Source organism: Phocoena sinus, chromosome 17, assembly GCF_008692025.1.
Source record: "Phocoena sinus isolate mPhoSin1 chromosome 17, mPhoSin1.pri, whole genome shotgun sequence".
NCBI classification, from domain to species: Eukaryota; Metazoa; Chordata; class Mammalia; order Artiodactyla; family Phocoenidae; genus Phocoena; species Phocoena sinus.
The window spans coordinates 69,674,431-69,682,253 of record NC_045779.1 but is presented as its reverse complement, the minus strand read 5'-3'; the positions used below and the strand labels follow the sequence as shown (position 1 = coordinate 69,682,253).

The 7,823-nt window shown below is 39.4% G+C and overlaps 1 non-coding gene across 1 annotated transcript; it reads right to left on the bottom strand.

The window, feature by feature from the left end:
• Positions 1 to 6,667: 6,667 nt before the first annotated feature.
• LOC116742793 lies at positions 6,668 to 6,774 on the bottom strand. The gene has a single exon (XR_004346573.1). It is a non-coding gene; the product is annotated as a U6 spliceosomal RNA (small nuclear RNA).
• Between the last annotated feature and the right edge of the window lie 1,049 nt (positions 6,775 to 7,823).

Genomic DNA, 7,823 nt, shown 5'->3' with positions numbered 1-7,823 from the left:
GGTGTCAGAATTCAAACTCGGCTCCAGTGGCTCCTGGGTCCACAACCCCGTCAACTCTAACCGATGGCCTCTTTCTCAGAGACAGACTACGGCCTCATGCATGTTGGTGTCTCCTGTCCCTAGTATAGTTCCTGGAACAGAGCAAGAACAAAATGAATATTTAACTAATTAATTGAAATCGGAGTTATGTTGTCCCAGAAATTATAGGGGGAAATGAATACCCATGCTTCCTTACCGCTGGGCACCTCCCACCCTAGCCCCTCTGCTTCTTGGAGTCCAGCCTCAGTCTGCAGCTTTCAAGACTCAGGCCAAGGGCCATCTCCTCCAAAAACACATCCCTGATGGCTCTTGCCTGCATGTCTTTCTCCCACTTCTGAAATCATTCCGTATGCACTACCTATACATCATGCATCTAATGTATTTGACATTTGAGGAGTTAATCCCAGCATCCTGGAAAGCGCATCCATGAGAGAAGAGGAGGAAGTGCAGCTCAAGTCCAGGCTCTGTCCCTCCCCGGCAACAGGGACTTGAGTATCTGTTAGACTCAGGCCTGGATCTTCCTCTGCAGAATGGCGATCATATACGCCCTACCTCCCTCACACGTCTGCTGGGAGGACAAAATCAAATTGAGGTAAACCGTATCCAACTCTTGGCCCAAAATGCCTGCCACGGAGTGTGCTGTCAGTAAATATTTGACTTGATTTTGCAGCTGTTCTTTCAAAGCACTGTGCAAATTGAAAGTACTGTTAATGATAGGATCAGAACGTTTCTGTGCTCCCACAGAATAAGCACATGCCCTGAGAAAGCAGGGAACCTGGCTTCTTTGTTTCATCACAGCCCATGTTCACACATTCATCATCTTTCACCTAGATTACTGAAATAGCTGCTGAACTACTTTTTTTCTTTTTAAATTTTTTTTCCCTATTTATCCTCCACAATCAACCAAACGAATCTATGTCTATTTTCTAAAGAAAAGCTGCCAGGTTCCCTCATTGCATAAGAGAGGATAGACAAACTCTTTGGCATGTCATATAAGGTTCTCCATGATTTTGAACTTACCTCCCAGCCTGGCCTCTTGCCATTACTGAACCTCACATCCTACGGTCCATCCACATTGAGGTTCATCTTATATGATGCCACTTGAACATGGGATTCCATACTAGCTCTCTAGACTGGCCCTGTATTCTGTAGCTTACCATATCATCTTCTACTTCTACCCCAGGGAAGACAAGTACCATATACTCCAACCAAGCCAACCCCCAAACACACAGTATAGCCTGGAATGCCCTTCCCCTCAACTTCTCTACCATGAAAAGTCCTATCTCATCTACAAGACCCTGCTCAAATATCACTTTCTTTTTTTTTTAATTGGAATATAGTTGATTTACAATAGTGTGTTAGTTTCAGGTATACAGCAAGGTGAACAAGTTATACATATACATATATCCACTTTTTTTTAGATTCTTTTCCCATATAGGTCATTACAGCCTATTGAGTAGAGTTCCCTGTGCTCTACAGTAGGTCCCTATTAGCTATCTATTTTATATACAGTTGTGTGTATATGTACATCCCAATCTCCCAATTTATCCCTCCCTCCCCTTTCTCCACTGGTAACCGTAAGTTTGTTTCCTACATCTGTGACTCTATTTCTGTTTTGTAAATAGGTTCATTTGTACCATTTTTAAGGTTCCACATATAAGCTATAGCATATGCTACTTGTTTTTCTCTGACTTACTTCAATCAGCGTGACAATCTCTAGGTCCATCCATGTTGCTGCAAATGGCACCAAATATCACTTTCCCAGGAATGTATTTCCTGACTCTCCCAGTCAGAATCAATTGAGCCCTGAGTGTTCCATCAGTATTTGGGGCTCACTTTGACTATAGCACTAGTCCCTTATTGTGGGTGTGTAATGCAGTCTTCACCGCCCCAGTATCTATACTATGAGTCCCTACAAAGTAGAATTCTTCTTTACCATCTCCTAACTCATAGAAAGCATTAAAAAATAATTATGAAGTTCAGAGGTTAAAAAGGCAGGCCGCCATAATCGGAAGTTTCTCCCAGCAACTGCACACATAGAATTTCTCTGTTTGAATACATTTGGTGCTACCATTAAAAAAAATCAGTAGAGTAAATAACAGCAGCGAACGATGAAGAGAGCTGGAATTAGAATGAAAATAATATGGTAATGGTGAAAAAAACAGTGGTGACTGTGCAAAGGAATTGCCAGTAAAAATGAGCATATAATGATTGAAATGTGGAACTAGTCACAAAAAGAGTTGTGAGGGTAATGTGGGAAATGGTTTAAGAGGAGCTTATGTGGGAAGTAGAACTTGTCAGCTTTTATATGTAAGAATAATAGGTTTTAGAAGATGGCATACGGGGAAATGTCTCCTGGGGACACAAGTTCAGCCTGCTGGGCACTCAGCCTAGGGTTGTTGATTGTCATTCGAAGCAGGCAACCTGTGGGTTGGTTTTTTTTTTGTTATACATGTGATTGCGTGCGTATTAACTGCTTGACCCATGTCACCATTATAAATATCACAAGAATTACTCAAAATATCTATTTTTTAAATACGTTAAAAAAATGAATCATCACAGGAATTCCATAGGCATGGAATAAAAGAAAATGGAACGATGGAATTAGCATGACCTTTGGGAGTTGAAATCCACCAGTTCTGCTCCACCCTAGCTGTGTGACGTTGGAAATCCTACTTCACTTATTTTAGGTGTTTCCCCTTTAAAATGGAGGGAGCCACTCCTTTCTCATAAGGCTGTTAAAAAAAAATAAATGAGCTAAAACAGTAGGTTGGTTCTTCTGTTCTTTCTTGTAAAAAATCGATTGTTTTGGTCCAAATAATAAGAGTCAGTAGCTGGTTCTAATTTTTCCTAGTTTTAAATGAACAGTCATGAAAAGCAAATACTATAACACATTGAACTTGAATTTCAAGTTCAATATACATCTCATGCTTCTTCATTTCACTGTGCAATGCGACAGCTCCATTACAAACCGCTCATGACTTCACTGTGATCCGAATGTTTACTAACTTTGGGTCTGAAGTCTAGCATCTTTTAATCTGCTATTTTTATGTTATGTTTAAGGATCAAATAAAACTGATCTCTTAGGGAAACCTTGCTCTCCCTTTGCTCTTTTTCCTGTCTCCTCCAATTTCCTAGATAGTCTTTGTTTGTACTAAAATGCTTATCTCAAAGGTTATCTGCATAATTCAAATGAAGTAAACAGTGGACAGGTTTTTATTATGAATTAGCTGTGTAACTGCAAGCTAGTTACCTGAATTTGCTCAACTCTTGGCTTCCTAATCTGTAAAATGGGCATAATTGGATCTACACAATTCCCAGGTCCTGATAAGGGATCAGAAATGTGACAGGAATGTACTTTGTGTAATGTAAATGTGTAAGCCAAGGCTCTAAATTGACTTAGGATAAATACCTAGAAGCTATATTTCTGGTCCTAAGGACATGTATATTTTTAAGGTTTTTGATATATATTAGCAAATTATTCTCCAAAAACCTTGAGATAAGTATATGGCTATATGAGAATGTCTGTTTTTTTCTCCCAAACTAATGCTAAATTTTATTAAATAATTTCAGTAATTAGCATTTTGTGTTGTTTCATCAAGCATATTTGATAAAAACCAATATCCATAGTCCAAACTGCCAGTGGAAAGTCATCTCACATGAATAATGGTTCTATTATCAGGAATGGAGGGCCTAGACTCCTGTACAGGATAGATCTATTAGGTCTCGAAGAGTTTGCCCTCAGCAAATAAGAGAGAAATCTGTATTACTTCAGGTCCAACGTACCAACAAAGGTCAAGGTTTAAGCTGCCTCAGGCAAAATGCCTCTGCTCACCCACCAAGAAGAGTTGATTCTTTGAAAATTAGCTCATCAGAATCTTATAGAAATGGATGTAGAGGCAGTTCATATGCTATGAAGACCAGTCTAAAGGCCAGATCTGCCATTAACCATGTTGAAGCCTTTAAGAAGGTTGCTTAAGTCATCTGGAACTCAAGAGAGCCTGACTAAATAATCTCTCAGCCCTTCCAGGCTCTGGAAATATCTGAATCTATAGTTTGAGGTTTAATTACTCTTATAAGAATAATTAACTCTAAGTCACATCTCACATAGGATTGTAATTCATTCAACCCGATAGTCTGTCTGAAGCAGGTACCAGGAGATGCTTTTTAGGATGTTTTATTCATTTATTCCTTTATATATTATTTATTCTCCTCAAATAATTTTCAGTAAATAATAATAAATAAATAAATATGGAAAAATTAGTTAGGCAAAATTAGGACAAAAAACAAGAGCTGGGTCTCCCTGGTGGCGCAGTGGTTGAGAGTCCGCCTGCCGATGCAGGGGACACGGGTTCGACCTCACATGCGGCGGAGCAGCTGGGCCCATGAGCCATGGCCGCTGAGCCTGCATGTCTGGAGCCTGTGCTCCGCAACGGGAGAGGCCACGATAGTGAGAGGCCCGCGTACCGCAAAAAAAAAAAAACAAAAAAAAAAACCAAGAGCTGAGGATAGGGCAGGTTGAAAAAAACTGTACGTAAAGATAACCACTACAGTAGAATGCTCAGTTTAGCTCTGAGCTTCCTGGTAGGCAAGGCAGAAAGAGCAATGCAGTCAACCTCAATAGATCTATGTCTCAAAATCTGACCAGTGGAAGCATAACTATTCATTAGAAGTGTGTTTCTGGTTTTGTTCCCTTGCACTGGATATTTACAAAGATCTTTATTTGTTACATCATTGGAAACACACACACACACACACATCTTTATATTATATCAAATACTTCAAGTTTCCAGATTTCCTTCAAGTATGCCTGATTGCTCAGCTACCCAAAATATAAATGTAAATGGCACCATCAAAGCTTTAATAGCTCTTTATATCCTTAATATACGCCACCTTTTAGAGTAACTATCTACACCTGTACTGTCTAATATAGTAGCCATTAGTCATATGTGCCTATCAAGCATTTGCAACGTGACTATGCAAACTGAGATATGCTTTAGTGTACGACACACACTGGACTTCAAAGATTAAGTAAGTACAGGCGAGCCTCAGAGATAGTGCAGGTTCTGTTCCAGACCAACACAATTAAGTGAATATTGCAAAAGAGTTATACAAACTTTTGGGTTTCCCAGTGCTTATAAAAGTTACGTTCACACTATACTGTTGTCTATTAAGTGTGCAATAGCATTATGACTAGAAAAACCCATGTACATACCTTAATTAAAAAGAACTTTATTGCTAAAAATGCTAGCCATCATCTGAGCCTTCAGCGAGTTGCAGTAGTCACATCAAAGATCACCGATCACAGGAGTATAATTGCTTTACAATGTTGTGTTAGCTTCTGCAGTACAACAAAGTAAATCAGCTATATGTATACATATATCTCCATATCCCTTCCCTCCTGGGAGGGTGTCCCTCAACTCTCCCTATCCCACCCGTCTAGGTGGTCACAAAGCACCCAGCTGATCTCCCTGTGCTATGCAGCAGCTTCCCACTAGCCATCCATTCTACATTTGGTAGTGTATATATGTCAGTGCTACTCTCTCACTTTGTCCCAGCTTCCCCTTTCCCCCACTGTGTCCTCAAGTCCATTCTCTACGTCTGCGTCTTTATTCCTGCCCTGTCACTACCGTTTTTTTAGATTCCATACATGTGTGTTAGCATACTGTATTTGTTTTTCTCTTTCTGACTTACCTCACTCTGTATGACAGACTCTAGGTCCATCCACTTCATTACAAATAACTCAATTTTGTTCCTTTTTATGGTTGAGTAATATTCCATTGTATATATGGGCCACATCTTCTTTGCCCATTCATCTGCTGATGGACACTTAGGTTGCTTCCATGTCCTGGCTATTCTAAATAGTGCTGCAATGAACATTGTGGTACATGACTCTTTTTCAATTATGGTTTTCTCAGGGTATATGCCCAGTAGTGGGATTGCTGGGTCCTATGGTAGTTCTATTTTTAGTCTTTTAAGGAACCTCCATACTGTTCCCCATAGTGGCTGTATCAATTTACATTCCCACAAACAGTGCAAGAGGGTTCCCTTTTCTCCACACCCTCCCCATCATTTATTGTTTCTAGATTTTTTGATGATGTCCATTCTGACCAGTGTGAGGTGGTACCTCATTGTAGTTTTGATTTGCATTTCTCTAATGATTAGTGATGTTGAGCATCCTTTCATTTGCTCCTTGGCCATCTGTATGTCTTCTTTGGAGAAATCTCTGTTTAGGTCTTCTGCCCATTTTTGGATTGGGTTGTTTGTTTTTTAGACATTGAGCTGCTTGTAAATTTTGGAGATTAATCCTTTGTCAGTTGCTTCATTTGCAAATGTTTTCTCCCATTCTGAGGGTTGTCTTTTGGTCTTGTTTATGGTTTCCTTTGCTGTGCAAAAGCTTTGAAGTTTCATTAGGTCCCATTTGTTTATTTTTGTTTTTATTTCCATTACTCTAGGAGGTGGGTCAAAAAGGATCTTGCTGTGATTTATGTCATAGAGTGTTCTTCCTATGTTTTCCTCTAAGAGTTTGATAGTTCCTGGCCTTCCATTTAGGTCTTTAATCCATTTTGAGTTTATTTTTGTGTATGGTGTTAGGGAGTGTTCTAATTTCATTCTTTTATATGTAGGTAAAAACATAGAATGCTTCACGAATTTGCATGTCATCCTTGCGCAAGGGCCATGCTAATCTTCTCTGTATCATTCCAATTTTAGTATATGTGCTGCCAAAGCCAGCACACACTTTGCTTTTGCAAGTAAATTTGCAAGGATTTAGAATCGTTTCAGCTTATTTCAGGTGCAGGTATAGTTCATATATCCAACCCCTGTGGATATAGTACATATTCCTATATTTAACCAACAGGTGAGAAATAAACAGTGATGGTAAAGATGAAGAAAAAAAGCTAGAGTCACTTCAATTCTGTCATTCTATGTGCTCTTAGAGTGTTTATTTCAATTTAAAAGTGAAACAGAGTGTGAAATTCAAGCAGTAAAATTTTAATTTGGCAAATACAAATTTTGGTTCATACGTGAAATATATTCATCCCATTTCATGATTATTACTGAAAATAATTCTGCTTATAGAAAGAGACCTCAAAAACAAATCTGTTTCAGGGGATCAACCAGGTTAGATTTGCCAGTTCACTCTCTGAGTTTCAAAGGACAAGCAGCTTCATCTAAAAATGTCACGTTCTATGATTATATCAACTCTCATTCTTCATATTTCTGAACTTGGGCAGCTCAGCGTGCCTGAAATCCCGCTACAAAACCAAGCAGGAAATAAAGGAACAAAATTAGTTGATACCAGATCCCTAAATCGTGTTCTTAACTTTATTCTGATGTTTCTTCACTGTGTTTCTCAGAAATGTGTTTGCCCAACCACAATGTAAAGTCAATGTTTCTTTGTAGCTCTGACCCCATCGTCCTCCCCAGCTTCCTTTTATCCTAACAAATTCTTGCAGTTCTCCCCACGATGTACCGTGATCTCCCTCACCTCTGCTTTTGTGTGCCTGTTCCTCCCTCCACCTCCTGCCTTTCTCCCTCTCTGACCCACTTTGTCTGCTGGAAAGATCACTCCTCGTCCTTTAGGACTCACCTCATATGTTCCTGTCCACTGAGGAAACCCTCCTGACAGTTTTGGGCAAAATTAATGATTATTTTCTCAAAGAACCCTTACTATAATCTCTTGATAGCTAATTTGCATGTCTGCTTCCCCTTCTTCCACCTTAGAAGTGGCCTCTGAAGCTCAGGAATAACTTTCTCTGCATTCTCATACCTAAGAGACCCAA